Here is an 18770-nt window from a genome sequence, read left to right on the forward strand (position 1 = left end):
TCCCCTCCTCCTCTTCCTCCTCCTCCTCCTCTTCCCTCCTTCCCATCCTCCTCTTTCCCTCTTCCTCCTCCTCCTCTTCCTCTTCCTCCTCCTCCTCCTCCTCCTCCTCCTCCTCCTCTTCCGAGAACTGGGAAGATCACATCCAAATACCCTCTGATTAATGCAGGCCTGCAGCCAGGTCTGTTGGACAGTCAGGAAACCCCTCACATCTCAAGCCCCAGTGTATGGGATTCCACAGACTTCCTCCAAGTCTATTTAAATGAAGATGTTTTGAATGAAGAATTACTTCGATTATTAGGACAGGCTAGGAAAGATCTTTGCTAATCTTCATTCCAGTGCGAGACACACTTCTACCTGAGGGCTCTTCCCACGTGGGAAGGACAAGGAACGGCAAGCTCCCTAACTTGTCTGATTGCTGACTGGTCACACAAACGTGTTCTCGTGCCAGTACACGGTCACAACACGGTGCAGAGAGCTGCTGGTCAGCCCCAGTGTAAACCATTAACCACATTAGGGAAAATAGCTGTGAAGAGGGAGCCCTCAGTGGTTTTAACTTCAAAAGGTGTCACGAGAAGAGCCACAAATTATTATTGCTGACAATTTGTACAATTTGTCCCTGGTGAAATGTGTGTGTCCCTACACTGCGCCATTTTACATAACAATATGAAATATTAAAAGCGAAAAACGTTTTATAATAAACAGCAGTTTTGCTGATTGCGGCTGATTATGTTAAGCAGCTCGTACCCTGGATGTCAGAGGAGACTCAATAGCTCCTGTAACTAATCTTCATGGCTGACCTCTCCCCTCCACTGATGAAGCCTATTCAAAAACCTGCTGCCCTTTGCTCGTTTGCAGAGCGAATATTTCTGAACTGTTTTGATCATGCATATATTTGCTGAAGTTGTTGCATACAGGCTTTGCTGTGTGTGTGTGTGTGTGTGTGTGTGTGTGTGTGTGTGTGTTTGCTTATGAGCGCGCGTGTTCATGCTTATGCTTTTAAAGACATACCACACATGAAGACAGATTCCTGCCATGGCTATTTCATGAATTATTAAAAGAAAACCCAACTGCACAAAAAGTAAGGACCAAGGGCATTTACAACCCTCTCACCAGATACCAACGGGTTTTTAATTATAGCTGGAGATGGCTCTTGTGTCTCTCTGTTGCTCCACAGAAACTGTGTGAAGAAATATGGCGCTGGATTTTTTTCCCCCTTGCTCCAACTTTAAAATAAAGGGCATGTCTTTCCAGGAAAGAACACGCTTTGGTCATTTCATCAGCCTCAATGGCTGGTCCTTAGAAGCAAAGTGCTATTCAATCACGAAGCAATTTCATTTTTTCTGATAAAAGTTTTTGATTTAAATGGGATTTCATAGAGAACATTTGAGAGTGTAGAGAAATCTTCCACCGGTAAGTGCAGATAAATATGTAAGCGCCCCGTGTGTAAGTGTCTATAATTCATAGTTTGCTAGTCCTCTTTTTCCCCCAATCCAGAGATGTTTACAAAACCTGAGGGTGGGGGGATGGGCTGTGGAACTGCAGAAGAGAAGCAAGCCTTTACAACTGGGAAGGGAGTGGATCTGGCCCAGATTATGCAAATCTAGCCATCCCGGACAAATAAAATAAAGACAGAAAGCAGGGATTGGGGGCCAGTGCTCAACAAGATCAAAGTGAAGTGGGCAGACAGGACTTGTTGGGGGTGGGGATGGGGTGGGGATGGGGTGAGGGTGGGGATGGGGTGAGGGTGGGGATGGGGTGAGGGTGGGGGTGGGGGTGGACCCAGAACAGCTAGGTCACAAAAAGGCGCAGCTTTCTACATGGCAAATACTGGCTGAGGCAGGCTGATAAATATTTCCTGGAGGACTGGATGCAGGTTGCCACCAGCAAAACAGAAGTCCCTAGGGGGCAGTACATAATTAACAATTTGAAGATGTGGCTGTGTGTCATTGTCTCCAAGGGAGCTGGGGAATCCTGCCCCCCCAAAGCATAAGACCGGAGTTCCCATATTAATCTCTCCATCCCTTATGAGGGAACATGGCCTCATCCCGGGGCTGGCAAGCCTTTCTCCTTGCCCTGGTGAACGCCTGTGGCGATGGTGTCTTGATTTTATATCAGCATCACCAAGCCTGTCCCTCTAGTCTTAGGAAAGCTCCTGAAAATTTTTTTGCCCTTAACAAAGACACAAATAAAATCAAGACAGGGAACAGAAGGCCATTTAGGTGGGCGCCTGGCTGAGTGTCTGAAGCCCTGTAGGGCAGTGGCTTTCCTAAAAACTGAACCACGAATGAAAACAAAACCCAGGAGAAATTCACAGGTTTAGAAAAGGAGAAAGAGGTTTAGGTATGGTTTTAAATTTATTTCGGTTTGTTTTTTAAGACAAGGCTGGAATCTGGTGGAAGGGACACGGGTTACCTGCTAGAGGGAAGTGATAAGACAGAAGGAAACACATTTTAAATCTAATCTTGGAACGAGGCGCTTCTCTCTCTCTCTCTCTCTCTCTCTCTCTCTCTCTCTCTCTCTCTCTCTCTCTCTCATTTAATCCAGGAAGGAAGACCCCAGCTCCATCTCTGACAGGGACAGGGAGCCCTGGGCTGCTGGGGAGTTTCTTAGCTGCTCTGTGACTTCAGATCCCTGCCACCTGCCTACCTAATCAGAATACTGCGAGGGTTAATGAGCTTGTGCTCCGAAGTGATTGCCTCATCACACAGTCCCACAGTAGTGTTGTTCATCATAAAGGCGCAGCTGCAATAGTGTATATTGTTACATACCAGACGCTAGGCTTCTATTTTTAACAACTTGGGAAATGAGGGTGTCTTAGAATTATACAGGGGAAGGGACCCGGTGATACTACCTGCCCCAGGCTCTGTTCTGAGACAGGTGGATGTCTAGCCACTCAAGAGGCCCAAGAGAGAGAGTTTCTGCTCATCTTCACACCTAAAACAGGAATTGCTTTGGTTCTGCCTCCGGACGACATTCCAGCATCAGCACTGCATGCTTAAGAGTTACTGCCTAAGTCTTTCTCTTTTAATCATAAGTCCAATTTTTTTTCTTCTTGTATTGACAGGTGTAGGTCTCTGCTTGGTGGCAGTAAGGGGTGGAATTCATAGCTTGAGCATCCTTTTATTCTTCAGGCCACTTCCTTGTGCAACAAAAACACATGCTGGCTGCAACTCTGTTGTATCCGTGTAGGAAGGAGGTACATAGCTCCTAGCACCTTTTGTACTAGCCTGGGGACTGTAGTCTCAGTCTTTGGAGTCCCAGATGACATCAGTCCATGGTCCTGAAGTATGGGGTGTCAGGCTGTGTGTCCATATTCAAAAAGTTATTCCTCAACCTTCTTCTCCCCACACACCTTAAGAACCTCTGTTATTTGGGCCGGAGTCTGAATGTTATGTTCCCCCCACCTTCTTACACTGAACGGTAAGTTACAGTCAGGTAATATTGGGAGGTAGGGCCTTTGAGAACTAATCAGGTCATGAAAATGAAGCCCACATGCAAAATGGAAAATATCTATTTGCTCCTTGTCTCTCTCCTGGCAATACCCACAACTCCTGAAGAGTGTGGAATGTTTGAAGTGAGTGTGTCTCACTGTACTAATGGGTGGCCAGGTAGTATGGAAGCATCAAGATTGACATACAAAAGAAGACAGCTGGCAGACAGACCAGAAGCTCTTTTCCTCCTGGGCTTCAGATTAAAAGAGGAACATTCTCAAGAAAAGTCCAAGATATACAAAACTGGAAGGGGTGGGTGCTATGCAGTATTCCATAAAAGAAAGGGTCATGGGCTCCAGGTCCAACACCTTTGGTCTTTACCCTCAGTGCACTGCCTCACTTCCATCTGAGGGCATGCTCCCCTCTCCTAAACTGTTTCTATTTCTACTTTCACTCTGTTTCTGTTTCTGATAATGTGTCTCTGCTTCAGGTTTTTTTGCTGTGGAATGTAAGATCCTGGATATTTCATCAGGTTCCCTGGAACTTGTATTCCTACCTGTAACAAAATCTAGTTCTCAGATCCCCATCTCTAGATCCAGGGGCCAGAGGAGAAATTGACCCCCAAGGGCAGGAATTCAGCTACCATTGCGTGTGTTATGAAACTCCTAAGGATTGGACATCCCTAAAGGAGTGTGGTACAGATGGAGTCCTTAGGGGGCTGAAGGCCCTGTAGAGGAGTCTAAAGCTCTCTGCCCTTCCTCACCCATGGGGCTTTTTATTTGTATCTTTTATAATGAACCAGTAAACATTGTGTTCCCTTGAATTCTGTGAACCACCGAAGCAAATCAATCAAACCCAAGGAGGGGGCTTTGGGAACTCAGATTTAAAACCAGTCAGAAATACAAGTAGAATAGCCTAGGCCTTGCAATGGGCATTCAAAGTGTGAAACGAAGAATGGGAGAGTCTTGGGGACTGAACCTTCAGTCAGTGGAGTCTGATGCTACCTTCAAATACAGTGTCAGATGAGAACTGGATTAAAAAAACATCTAGCATTGCACAGAGCTGCAGAATTAATTTTTTGTATGAGAGGAAATCCCTATTCTTGGTGACAGAAATGATATGTGTTGTGGATTCCAGTAGGAGAAGCTGAGTTTGAGTTGATTTTCCCTTCTACATCAACATGCCACCTAAATGGAATTAGTGAGTATCCTTCTAAGATGACACAAGACCAAATGCTTCTACCATCAGAACCCACAGCAAGCTGGTTCTCTTCTCTTCTCTTTTTTAAGGACCTTGTTAAAAAAAAAAAAAAATTGTGGTTGTTTCTTTCAAGGCCTCAGACTTGTGGCAATTGTATCACTTGATTGTATTGTGTTCTATTTTACATGGACAAATATGTTTTGTACCACAAAAACATGAGTCATGAGTGGGTAGGTCTGGCCATGGTCAATAGCTGTTGTGCAACAACTTCCTCTGAACTAAAGCATTCCATCTTCCATGGTGGCTCAGTTAGACTGAGGAAAGGAAGGAACTCATAAGGTTAAGAAATAACAACTCAAAAGTCTTAGGAACTTCCTGAAACTTACAAGATCCACAAAACCCCTCTCCAACTTTCTATAAGCAGTGAGGACCACTGGCCAGGGAACCGTCTTGGACTGGTCCAATTTCTTGAAATTCATGTGAACAACTCCAGGGTTGTAGTTTTTGTGACATTACACATTTCTTGCAAGTCATATGGAAAACTCCAGGACTGTACTTTTTATGTCATTTTCCATATTACTATAGGTTTTTTGGTGATACAGCTATATTGGATAGATGTTCTTGGAAGTAACCCCAATAAAATTCCACTAAGCCGGATTTGGGTGGATTCATTAGTACACTGCCACTGTCTTCAGACACACCAGAGGGCATTAGATCCCATTACAGATGGTTGTGAGCCACCATGTGGGTGCTGGGAACTGAACTCAGGACCTTTGGAACAGTAGTCAGGCTGGGCGTGGTGGCACACGCCTTTAATCCCAGCACTTGGGAGGCAGAGGCAGGCGAATTTCTGAGTTCGAGGCCAGCCTGGTCTACACAGTGAGTTCCAGGACAGCAGGGCTACACAGGGAACAGTAGTCAGTGCACTTAACTGCTGAGCCATCTCTCCAGCCCCAAGACTTAAACTTTTGATTGATATTTCCTAAGTCATAAGGCTCCTGGTCTCACACATCTTCCATAGAACTTACAGTACACTGGTGGGTAGTGTTTACCAGCTAAGCCACCATCTTTGCCTTCAGAGTCTACCTGCGCCCACCTATTCTTAGGCTACTGTATTGCCATTCCTCAATTTGGCTTAAAACCCTTGAGTATGATGTTTCTTACCAAGTGTCATACCCTGGCAGTCTCAATCACAGACTCCAAGTCGGATGAGAAAGGAGGAGGATCCTCTGCTGTAGGGCCAAGGAGCTTGAGATCTGTCTTAGGAGAACCTTGGAGATCAGTAAGGGCCTAATCTCCATTTTCCTCTCTTAGCTTTTCTAACTGTTGTGATGAGGGGAGGAGGTTTGTCCCCAGTGAGCTTTCTTTGTTCATACAGTTACTGTACTAACATTCCAGTATTGGAACAAGTAGTGCATATTCTGACTGTCCTATGTCAGAAGCACATTTGTCACCATGTCAGAATTTATTGGAAAATAATTTCACAGGATAGGGATGTTTCAGAGCTGGAGAGATGGCTCAGTGGTTAAGAGCACTGGCTGCTCTTCTAGAGATCCTGAGTTTAATTCCCAGTACCCACATGGTGGCTCATAGCCATCTGTAATGGGATCCAATGCCCTCTTCTGGCACCCAGGTGAACATGCAGATAGAACACATTTTAAAAAGATAGGGATGTTTCAATGGCAGCAATTACCCAGATAGTCCTGCTTTCTCTGGCAATCCTGGCTGAGGCAAACACGGGTTCTTTTATGCCAATATTTTTTTTTCCTTGATTATTTGGGAATCTCATATTATTCACCTCCCATGCCTCCCATTTCAACCCCTCCCCCATGGCCTCTCCCCTCAAAAAACCAACCAACCAAAACAAAACAAAACAAAACATAAGCAAGTACCAAGTCTGTTTTTCATTATCCACATACTCACGGGAGCATGGTCAAATTCCTCCTGGTGGGCAGTCTCACAAGGGGAGGTGAGATTCTCTCACCTGCACACCCAGCAGAAGCTCTCCCAACTGTGGAGAGCTGTGTGGCTGCTGACAAGGGTTGGGACCAGCTCTCCTACACCCATGCCACTACCTGCACTGCCATGTGGCAGTTGGCAAGGGGTAGGGCTAGTTCTCCTTCAACCACGCCACCAGCTCATCTGCACCCCCCCCCCACATGAACATGGTTTCAGTCCTTCTAGAGTAGCACAGGCTACAGGCAACACAACCCAACATGGCCATCAGTGGCTACAAGGACCAGTGTGGGCTCATCATGGCCATCATGTGCCACTCATACTCAGATGGCTCACCCAGGCAGCAAAGCCCTATGACATCACTAAGTCAATGGCATAGATTGCCTATGTCCACATGAATCTCAGGCTTCGTCAAGGCCTGGGGTAGCAGCAGCATGGACCACAGACACCAACATGGCCTCTGGTGGCAACAAGGACTGTGGTGGTCCTTCGAGGAGTTCTAATCTAGAAAGTAAATCTTTCCTCATTTCTAGGCCCCCTTCATTGCCCGGAGTCAGGGCAATCTCACAGCTGGGCAGCAGGTTTGGGGCTGAATCTGCTGTACCTGTATAAGCTCCAGGGTGCTGAACCCTGCTCCGCCATTGCTATGCTCCGTTTTTCTATTTTTTTTCCATCTTTCCATCACATATTTGTTCATTGCAGTGGATAGCGCCTGTGTGAAGGTGGGCCTGGTTGGCTTCTGTCATCTGTACCACCTTTATTCCAGTCCTAATTACTAATATTAGTGATCAGATCACAAGTCATATAGTTATTATCTACCACAATAAATTGTCTGTCTGTCTGTCTGTCTGTCTGTCTGTCTGTCTATCTACCATCTATCTTGTAGTATCAGTTCACCTGGACAAATTTATAGACCAGTACACCAGAAATAAGTCATTTGTCACTCTGTGCTGTGTGGGTGGCCCTGGATAAACAGTGGTGTCCACATGTCCACACAGGTACATAATCATCTTCCATCCACAAAACAGAATCAAAAGCAGTTTGGAAAATGGAGTCCCTGAGAGCAAACACAATCTGAAACACTACTGCATTACACAATATGGACTAATGTAGAGCAGGCACAGTCTGGTCTCCACAGCAGTACTGCTAGCTAGTTCCTTCCTTTGCACAGTTGCTGTTTAGAGAGTCTAATCTGAGATTGCCCAGTGTGATACACAGCCCTTCTTCCTTCAAATGAGCCTTGTGACTGGGTCATTTGCAAGTAGGACACAACAAAAGTCAGATTCACATCCTTGGTGCTGTCTGCAGGGGCCTAGAAGAGTCTGCACCACAGAAGTCAGGGTTGCGTGTGGGAGGAGAGCGTGGGTTAGAAATACTATTGCTGTCAGCCTGGGGGTGTAGCTCAGCTGCACGGTGTTTGCCTGCATGTGCAAGGCCCTGGGTTCAGTCCACAAGGCCACAGGAGAAATGATATCAGGTATAATTAGAAAGCTTTCTTCTTAGGGAAACAACCCATCCTGACCCAGAACGTTCCGTCGTATTACCTCTGCAGCAGAGAAAATTCTTTTCGGCTCCCTCCTTCCATTCAAAGTTTACACTTTCTTCCTAGGCCTAAAGCTTCTAGTGTCACAGCACTAGGGGGCCACACACTCCTGTACTTGAGAATCCTCACCAAAGCTATTCTGCCCACCCTGGCACCAGTGGCAAAGGACACAGAAGACAAGAGGGGGTTAACCAAGAATCATCAGTGGACCATATCAATGGCATCAATATTGTATAATGTACAGAACAATGGGAACTTAAAAATAAGTACTGACTGTGTGCTCAGAGCCAGGCTCGGTGCTGGCACTAACTTTGGATGAGTCTTATTTCATCCAGCTGCTAAAATTGCCACGTCTCAAATGAAAAATAAAATAAAATAAAATAAAATATAAAAAATAGTAAGGTTGAAGCTCCAGAGAGCTGGAACGATTCCCCAAGGATCTGTAGCACGTTTGTGGCTGTGAGATGATTCTCAGCCCACTGAAGATGCTGTGGCAGGAGGCCAAGATGCTCAAGGGGGGACCTGGAGGAGACAGCTTTTGGTGCAAGGGGGTTGTGTGCCCTTCTAGAACAGCAGTGGTTCTGGAACAATGGTTCTAGACAGTAGTTGTGGGGGGGCACTGGGAAGAGTGGAGGGAGGAGAAACTGTGGTCTGAATGAGAGAAGAATCTATTTTCAGTCATGCACACACACACACACACACACACACAGACACACACACAGACACACACAGACACACACAGACACACACACACACACACACACACACACACACACACACACACACACACACACTCGTGCAAGCAAGCAGGGCCGTAAGGAAAGGGCAGGACTCCCAGCTTATGTGTTTCAGACCAAGAATGCTTCTTTGCGTCTTTTCAGAGCACTCTAGTGTGAGGAAAGGTATACTACATCCCTTGTGTGGCCCAGTGCTTTCTTGCCTCTTATGGATGTGATTATTTTAAGGGTAGCCTTTTTCTTTTTGTCTTTATCCAAGAGAATCATCTTAAGCCTGTGGATCACTTAGTGGTCAGGGTACCCTGAGAGAGTGCATCATTCTAGGTGATTCTTCATTGTCTGATCGTTATGGAACGCACTGGCACAGAGCTACACCTTGTGGGTCTGTCATCTAACACAGCCTATGGGTGCAATCGTCGCACATCCGAGAAAGGACAGTCTTCTTGGTGAATGGTTTTCTGGAAATTGTGTACATACATGTGGAAGACTGAGACTTGACCCATATCCCCGACCATTTTGTACAAACTCAATTTGAACTAGATCAAAGACTTCATGGAAGACCCGAAACAAGGGAACTTTTGGAAGCAAACAGTGATTAAAGAATGTTAGAGAAGAGAGGCCGTAAGCACAAGAAACAAAAACAGGAGAGTGGAGTGTTGTGATGGCCCCAGGCACACGAACTCTTATGCTTCTGGGCTGTTTTGTTCTAGGAGTGTGGAAGATTTTGGAGTTTTGCATCAAGCACTCAGAGCTTAATGAGCTAGAAGATAAGAATGCTGGAAGAAATACAAAAGAGGCCTTGCTTGTGAGGACATAGACGAGCAAGGAACTGCGCCAGGAGCCACTTTTGTAATGTGTTTCAAAGGACTTGTATGTGCTGGTCATTATAGGGCTGGTGATTCAGTAAAAGAGAAAATGATGAGCTAGCAACCCCATCAGTGTATGTAGCCCAAGGAAAGGAAGTTAGTTCTCTGGGGAGATGGCTTCATTCTCATGTTCACTGAAGCAATAGACATAATTGTCATGACATAAATCTGACCCAGGTATCTGTAAACTAATGGGTCAGTAATATCTGGTTCATACACTACTCTGCTATAACAGAGAACAAAATGCCAATCTCAATCTGATAGAACCAGAAATTCGATTAAGTGAATGAACTAGGCTATGTACAGAAGGGAACCTCACATATGTGGAATCTAGGAATGTTGATATCAAGATTTAAGATTACAGTGGTGGTTCCCAGAAGCTGGGGAATGAGAAGAGCCTTGGGTTGACAGTAGAGTCACCAAGCCCTTATTGAGCAATGTCTGTGTGCTGTCCTGGATAAGATGAGGGCACAACCCTTTCCCCCAGTGACCTTATAGTCTAATGAGAAAGATTAGACACCAGTCAAGTAAGCATGATGTGAGGCAGAAAGTCTTCCACATTCCAGATCTTGACCTAGGACCAGAGAGCAGAGGGGCGTGGCTGCAGTCTGCAGGGATGGGAGAGGGTTGCTGTTTCTGGTATGACCTTGAATGCCGTGGAGATGTGGAGATGTTGGGGTGCTGGGAAGGAGGAGTGTCGTGGGTTATCGATTTGAGCTAGTGAAGGGCCACATCATGACTGCCTAGAACTCTGGGGAGATGGTTTCTTTATTGAAATATCATCTATCAATAATAAAACTCAAAGGATAAACTTGACCAATATTAACATACCCACAGACATGTATAATGACAGCACAATCTAATTTTAGAATGTTTTTGTCACTCCCCCAAATAGAAAGCTCATACCCATTAGTAGCTACCCCACCCAAACCCCAGTCTTTTCTCCATCCATCCCTGCCAATCACTAACTACTCTGTGAGTGTTTGGACTGGGAGGGTGATTTCTACGTAATTTAAAAGGCGATTAGGCATTACTAGCAATTTTAACAAGTAAAATGTTACATATCTTAAGGGTTCAACTTGATGGTTTCTGGATGTAGTCATTTCAGTTTTACTGCTAACTAATATGAATGATCTGTATGTTAAATATATGCTCAGCTTCTGATGGGCATCAGTTTATGGATGATTACAGAGACAACAGCTGTAAACCATATATATGGTTTATGGTATACACACACACACACACACACACACACACACACACACACCTACACACACGCACGCACACACACACACTCACATGACAGGAGGTGAGTGATCAGCTAGGAACAGGTGACAGACAGGCAGTAAATGAATCTACTAAGATAGAAAGGACAGAAGTGGAGAGTTTATTCATACCCTGTGGTATGCCTTCACTGGACAAGACGACAGAGAGAACCATCTTCGCAGAGGCATGTGAGGGGCGGGCAGGCAGGCAGTCAGGCAATGTCTTGATACCATGGTGCTCTGGAGTTGGATTTAAAAACAGCCCAGGCTTTGGGCAATGCTGGTCAGCCTTGAGTCAAAAATGGGCTCAGCATGACACCTGTTCTGTTAGGGCCTGGTATGCATCTTGATGAGATGTGATCCTGCACAGATGTGGCGGTAGCCTTGTCCTGACCCCAGTCTGCTCTGTCACATAAGCAGCCAGCCTTATTCTGATGCAGCATAGTCACCCATCCCAGTGGCTCAGCATAGTCACCCATCCCAGAACAACATCTGCAGTAAACTCCTTGGAATGAGACGTCTGGTCAGGAATCAAACACTGTGTAAAGAAGTGCAGCAGCAGAACTGAAGAATCAAGGAAGGAGGTTGGTAACACTGGGAGCCATGATCTCCCTTCTGATGACTTGAAACCACAAAGAATGTGGGAAGGAGGCTGGAGGATGGTTAAGTCAGTGCTGTGAGAGGATGAAGACTGTAGCTGAGAGTCCCAGCACCCACGAGAAAGAAGCCTGTTGTGGATATACATGTCTGTATTCCTAGTGCTGAGGAATTAGGAAAAGGTGGGTCCCTAGGGATTGCTGGGAACCAGCCTACCCAAATTGGCAAGCCCTAGATTTCAGTCTAAAACAAAACTGGGGGAGAGCAACTGCAGAAGACAGTGCCGTGTCAACGTCTGGCTTCTGTGTACACCCGCACACAGATGTGAGTACACACTCAGGAACCTGGAGTGGAGGGAGCTGTGCTATCCACTTGGATAGCTGAGATGGGAGCTTTAATTACAGTCACTTGGTTCTATAGACTCATCAAAATATCCTTAGGCTCCAAGCAGACTGCAGCAATAGAATCGCTGTTCCCCAAAGGCCATTTCCCAGTCCCTCCCGAGGGCCTGGCACTGAGCAGTCGTGGAATGCATGGCCTGCTAGCAGCCATCGGAAACTTGGGACGAAGGGCACTGGGGAGAGTGGGTGGGCCAAGGCAGAAGCTGCCACACCAAAAAATTAGCCCACTTACTGGACTGGCTGATTAGATTAGTTACTTGTGTAATGAGGTGGAGAATTTTATTCATCAGAAATTCTCCTCTAGAATTGCTCTCAAGAAAATCAGTCCATGCATGCCCAGTGGTTCCCCCCCACCCCGCTCCCCTCCCACCTCCTCTGGGAATTGCCTGGAGCTCCCAGGACATGTTTATCCAAAGAGAATATTCATGGATACTTGCAGCACAAGAGCACCATTGAATTAAAATCTAAGACATGTGGGTGGGGTTTGCTGTGCTGGCTGTGAGCAAGTTTATCATTTGTTTCTTAGATGCCTTACCTGTAACATGGGAAGACTGGTACCCATCTCATATCCTTACCATCAAGTACAGAATAAAACCAGAAAAGATTTTAAATCCCAAGTGGCTTGGGGAAAGGTGGTTCCCCGTTCTCTGCTAAACAGCGGGGCAACCTACATCGTCTTTCAAGGTTTCCTATGCTCAATGACCCAATCCATCCTCTAGTTCATTCTCCCACCAACCTCTTCACTGCCACTTCCTGGACACCAGCGGAGGCCAACACTTACCCTTCGCTTGTCCACAGTCACACAGGCCTTTGCTAATACCAGGGCCTGTGGAAGTCCTCCTGAACGTTTGCTGCTCACAAGAACTTGACAGTCTCCTTACAGCCCGCTATTCTGCTTCTCATTAAGAACATAGCAGAAATCACCTGTCTTAGAGTTAAATATAAGTGACCTAAGCCTATACCCTCATTTCCTAGGAAACTGTAAACTCCTGGGCTATTCTGTCTCCAAGTTTCTGTTCTCTCTAAATATCTCTGTTTTAGATTCTATGGCTCTTTCTTCTCTCAGAAGGCCTGGGGACACACACCATCTGCTAAAAAAAAAAAAAAAAAAAAAAAAAAAAAAAATCTCCCCATGCCAGCCCCTGGCAGGAAGCGTTTCTTTAAACAGTTTGCTAATGAGTTGAGGCAGTGCAGGGAGGTTTGTATTTCCACAACAATGTGTCCATAGGATTCCAAACTGTAGCCTCTAAGTTCCTTGGCTCTCTTGCTTTAGGACTAGACTCTCCTCTGACCCATCCCACCCTCTCTCCCTCACTCTGCCAAGTATTCTTCCACTCTGGCAATCAAGTCTCTGTGTGGTTAGGTTCATCCTCTCCCACTGAAACCAGACAAGGCAGCCCAGCTAGAAGAGCATATACAAGGGTGTACAGGCAACAGCTTTTGGGATAGCCCTCTTTCCAGTTGTTCAGGACCGATATGAAGACCAAGCTGCACTTCTGCTACCTATGTGTGGGGAGGCCTAGGTCCAGCCCGTGTGTGCTCTTTGCTTGGTGCTTCTGAGAGTCCCAAGAGTCCGGGTTAGTTGACTCTGTTGGTCTTCCTGTGGCATTCCAATTTTCTTAGGAGTCCACCCACAATCCTTCCTCCTGCTCTTCCATAAGAGTCCCCAAGCTCCATCCACTGTTTGGTTGTGGGAAAGATTAATCCCTGAGACACACATAGACAAAGGAGAAACTGACTCCTACAAAGTGTCCTCAGATCTCCACAAGTGTGCTGTAGCATGCATGCTCTTAAACCACTTATTTCATTGATTAAGGGTATTTATGATTATCTTATTTTTTGGCCCAGATTTTCTTGTTGTTGTTGTTGTTGTTGTTGTTGTTGTTGTTGTTCTTCTTCTTCTTCTTCTTCTTCTTCTTCTTCTTCTTCTTCTTCTTCCTCTTCCTCCTCCTCCTCCTCCTCTTCCTCTTCTTCCTCTTCTTCCTCTTCTTCTTCCTCCTCCTCCTTCTTCCTCTTCCTCTTCCTCTTCCTCTTCCTCTTCCTCTTCCTCTTCCTCTTCCTCTTCCTCTTCTTCTTCTTCTTCTTCTTCTTCTTCTTCTTCTTCTTCTTCTTCTTCTTCTTCTTCTTGTTTTGATTATATCTTATAATGTCTCCTGGAGATAGGCTGCTCTTGGGGAAGAGAATATTTGAGATTCTCATCAGAACTGAAGCCCCGAGCCTCACATGGAGCAGAGCCTCAATGATGAATGTTTGGGACATTAGGCAAAACGGCAGGAAAGTCAGACAGCCCTAGATATCCATGTTAGGAGTTAATATGTTCCGATTGCTGGATGAGACAAGCCCAGGCACAGAGGATGGCTTCCGGCTCTGATCCTGACCTTGGTGTGTAGGTGAGCTGGGTCTCATGGATGCTCTCTCCTGTTGAGCCTGCTCCGGGAACCACTGTGAAGTGTCTGTTTCCCCAGAGAGCCCCTGACCTCAGTTTGAACGGTGACAAGTTATCGCATCACCAGTGAGAACCAGAACTGCCTGTGACCCACAGGATGTGTCCTCTCCCTCCTAGATGTGACCCTCCCTTGACATCATATCTCTTCCAGTGAAACCAGAGGTTTTTACAAAGGTGCAAAGGCAGGGCAGGATCACAAACATCATTATGCTCACTGGTTAGAAGCGTGAGATATGTATTTTATTAGAACACCCTGCCATTCATCTTAGTGAAAAATGGGGGAGAAACGGCACTATACTTTGCACATGCATGAAGGAGGCTTCACAGCAAGGAACATGGTCTTGAAACTGCCATGAGCCCTGAAGGTCTCCAGATTCTGGATGACAAAAAGATGTTAATGTTCATAGAGCCCTTAGCTCATTTGTCAAGACACATATAGTCTTACCAGATTTCCTCTTCTGTGTATATAGTAAGAATCACTACACCCCACTCCAAGGATGGGTGACAGAGACCCACAAAGGACAATCTCCAGATTTTGCAAGCCTGACAATCATAAATCTGAAGGGATCTGATCCTACATGTGATTTATTTTTCACCAAACCATGCCACCTATTACAATGCAAGAGATAGCAACGTTTCGGCTCTCTGCTTAGAATCAAAGTGATGTTTTCAATGTGGGGATTCAACCTAGGATCTTGTGTATGTTAGGCAAACAGTCAACCATTAAACTACAGCCTCAGCCTTGCTATTTATTTTTTATTTTGAGACAACTTCTTTCCAATTAGCATAAGCTAGTTTTAAACTTGCATTCTTCCTGCCTTGGCCTCCCAAGGAGCCAGGATTACAGGCCTGTGCCACTAGGCCCAGCAAAAACTACATATCCCATGAGTAGTAACCACAGAGAATGAGTCAAAAGGCAAATATGTATGAAAGCACCATAACAAAACCCACCACTTTCTGTACTTACTCACATTAATTTTAACCAATTGAGTAAAACCCATTAGAAGATAGTTAGCAGTGTTCTAACTCAGCTGTTCAGTCATTTTGCAGTATTTTCTGTTTTCTCCTGCAGACAGAGCAAACCTGAGATGTAGAGCATCTGACCCAGGAGGAGTATCTGGCCCAGGAAGAGCATCTGACCCAGGAGCACTGACCCAGGAAGAGCATCTGACTCAGGAGGAGCATCTGACCCAGGAGGAGCATCTGACCCAGGAAGAGCATCTGATCCAGGAGGAGCATCTGACTCAGGAGGAGCATCTGACCAAGGAGGAGCACATGACCCAGGAAGAGCATTTGAGGTCTTGAAAGCTGGGGAAGAATGGGCTAGGGTGTTGTCTCCCCAGGTTTCCTCACTTCTCATCTGGCTGGCCCTGCTGGGAGTCAGTCCAGCCTGAGGGTTGCTCCTCTGTTTCTGAACCACCTGGCCTGAGGCAGGGACATTACTCAGAGAAACAATGGGAAGTGAGTGATTTGAGGAAGAGGGGGATGGCAAAAGAGATTTACTATTAAGATTCGAACCTAGTACTTCATAGATGTAGTAAATCTAAAGGGTACGCAGGACATCTGGCTCTCAGGGGTGCTGGACAAACACAGGTACACACTGCTGCTGGAAGAACAGAACAGAGGAGGAAGAACAGCACAACCTGAGGAGAAAATGACTCCATTGAAGAAAAGTCTGGCCAGTGCTTTAGGGGGGCAAAGAAGAGATTCTCTCCCCCATATCACAAACTGCCTTAAAATACCAGTCCATAGTGATTGTCCTTAACTATTTCAATATTCTATTTTTTATAAAGAATGCTATAGCACAGGCAGCACTGAGTATTGACAAGAACCAGCAATTTTAACTGGCTGATCCAAGGGCAGGCAGGCAGACAGACACACAGACACGCAGACACTCACACGTACAAACCCCTTCAGATGTGGCTAGAGAGGTGGCTTGTCAATGGTTCATTTTCATAATACCTCGTTTTAACAATCTAAGGAATGGAAAGAATATTTTATCATTATTATGATGGAATCATTTAGAAATTACAGCAAAATGGTTTTCACTTATTCCTCTGTAACCCAAATGAAACGTATTGGCAGTTAACAATTACGCTCTGCTATTTCCGCACCCCACAGTAACTGCAGCGGACACTAATATTGATGTGTTACCTTTGCTGTTACTGGCCAGATCTGGTCCCTTGATCCTCATTTCTCTATTCTGAGAGACAGAAATGGGAGTTGCAAGTGAGTATCTGAAGATACATTTTCAACTGCTGTCATTTGTCATTCTTCTAGTTTATGTCTTGAGAGCTCCCTAGCCATGGCAAATCAGCTCTCACTCTGGGAACAGCCTTAAACAATCGAAACCCATAAACTGACAGCTAGCACTGAAGGCCTCTGAGCCATCCTCGTCTTAAACAGGGAAGGCACAGCTCTGCTCTGGCCTTCTGAAAGCACCAACTATTTGATTATGACTTTGAACCAAATTGTAGCTTGCTATTCATCTCTCCACCTGTCCGTCTGTCTATCAGACCAGAGGGACTTAGCTTCAGGTGTTTGCTTTGGGACCACTTTGTATGGTGATGGGGGAAACAGATCCTTTTTGCTTCTCAGGTCTATAGCTAACCCTTGCCATTTCTTTAGAGTCTTTGTACACAGAGACAAAAGCATCCTTTCAATGGGACTGCTCATCAGCTGCCCCATCCTGCTACTGCCAAACCTGCTTTTGGGAAATAGGAGATTCCTACATTTTAAATAACTTGGCCTTTTGAAATGCATTTTGCATAAATGCCTAGCTCATATTATGCAAATTCTAAAGTAGACTACCTGGTTGCTTTTTTAGAAAACAATCTTGAGTGTTTACAATGGGTGAAGGAGCCTTATCACTTAAGAAAAGTATTGTTACCTCAAATGGTTTTAAAGTGATACCATGTGTTATCATTCTAAATTAGTAAATTGTGTCATCTAAGGTGATGGAGGACATAAATATATGGGCTTAAGATAAATAATGGGAAATATACATACACATGCTTTATTCGCATTTTATTATGTGTCTTAGTGCTCATTTTATATTTTTCTTTTATTTTTTTTACCTTAAAGAGTTTTTTACTTATGAAAAATAATGAGTTGGATACCCACGAGGTGTAGATGGATCTCTGGGAGGTCAAGGCCAGCCTGGTCTACTTAGTGAGTTCTAGGTTATCCAGTGCAACACAGTGAAAGGTTATCTCAAAAACAAAACAAAACAAACAAAAACAACAAAACCAAAAAAACAAAGAATAAGACTACACACAAGAATGGGAAATATGCATGTGTATGCTCTATTCAAGTTTTATGTCTTTGTGATCATTTTATAAATTGTCAGCACTGTGAGTTTTTAAGAACTCATTCTTGACAACTGTTCTTTAATGGACTTGCGTGTGAGTCATTAACTTGCCGTACCAGACATGTACACACGCTAAACAGCATCCCTCCAGAGACTATGTGCTTCCCATGTACCACGCCGACTGCTCTGCTCCAAGGCAGTTCTTAAAATTCTGGTCAGTGTTTCCCAATCAGATCTCGAAAAGTAACGAGGCGTCGTAGCAAAGTGGCATCAAATTAGCAGCTTACAGATAAATATGTACTCGATGTTACCTGAAAGTCATACTGTGGGGGGAAATAAAGAGCATGGCAAAGGTTTTATCCCTTTAGTGACTTGAGATGCTATACATATGTGCAGCCATTTTTTTTTTTGAAACAACAGCCCCCCTGTCGATGAATACATGTATAGAATATCTAAAACAAATTAAACAGGTAAAACATCCTCCATAGTTCTTCAGATAAAAAGTATGTCAGGGGCTAAAGTAACTCCTCTGAAGAACTGTGTCAATACCCACAACACAGCCTGAATCCCAAGATTTTCAACCCTGAACCTTGTCAGTGACCAGACACACTTTCAGTTGGCCCGATTCCTAGGAGGTAAATAAACACACCTCCCTCCCTTTTCTCGGCCATGCCTGTAGTTCAAGGCGACCCTGATGCTCTTTTGTATTATCTTGTGTGGTAACTGTTGATCTAATAGGTCTTTATGCCAGAGCAATAGAAAACAGAAGCAGAACAAGAGAGACTGGGAACTCAAGCCACTGTTTGTCAGGCTTGAATCGTGTTCAGGTGGGTACAAAACAGTTTTTTTTTTTTTTTTTTTTTTTTAACCAGACACGTGAAGGAGCAAATCACACGTTATCATGAATCTAGGCATCATGCATTTAAAATCAAACTGTATGCAGGCTGTGGGTCAGCGGTAGAGTAGCTTCTTTAGCATGTATAGGGCCCTGGGTTCTGTCCCCAGCACTGGAGAAAAA

This window comes from Mus pahari, chromosome 3 (assembly GCF_900095145.1).
Source record: "Mus pahari chromosome 3, PAHARI_EIJ_v1.1, whole genome shotgun sequence".
NCBI classification, from domain to species: domain Eukaryota; kingdom Metazoa; phylum Chordata; class Mammalia; order Rodentia; family Muridae; genus Mus; species Mus pahari.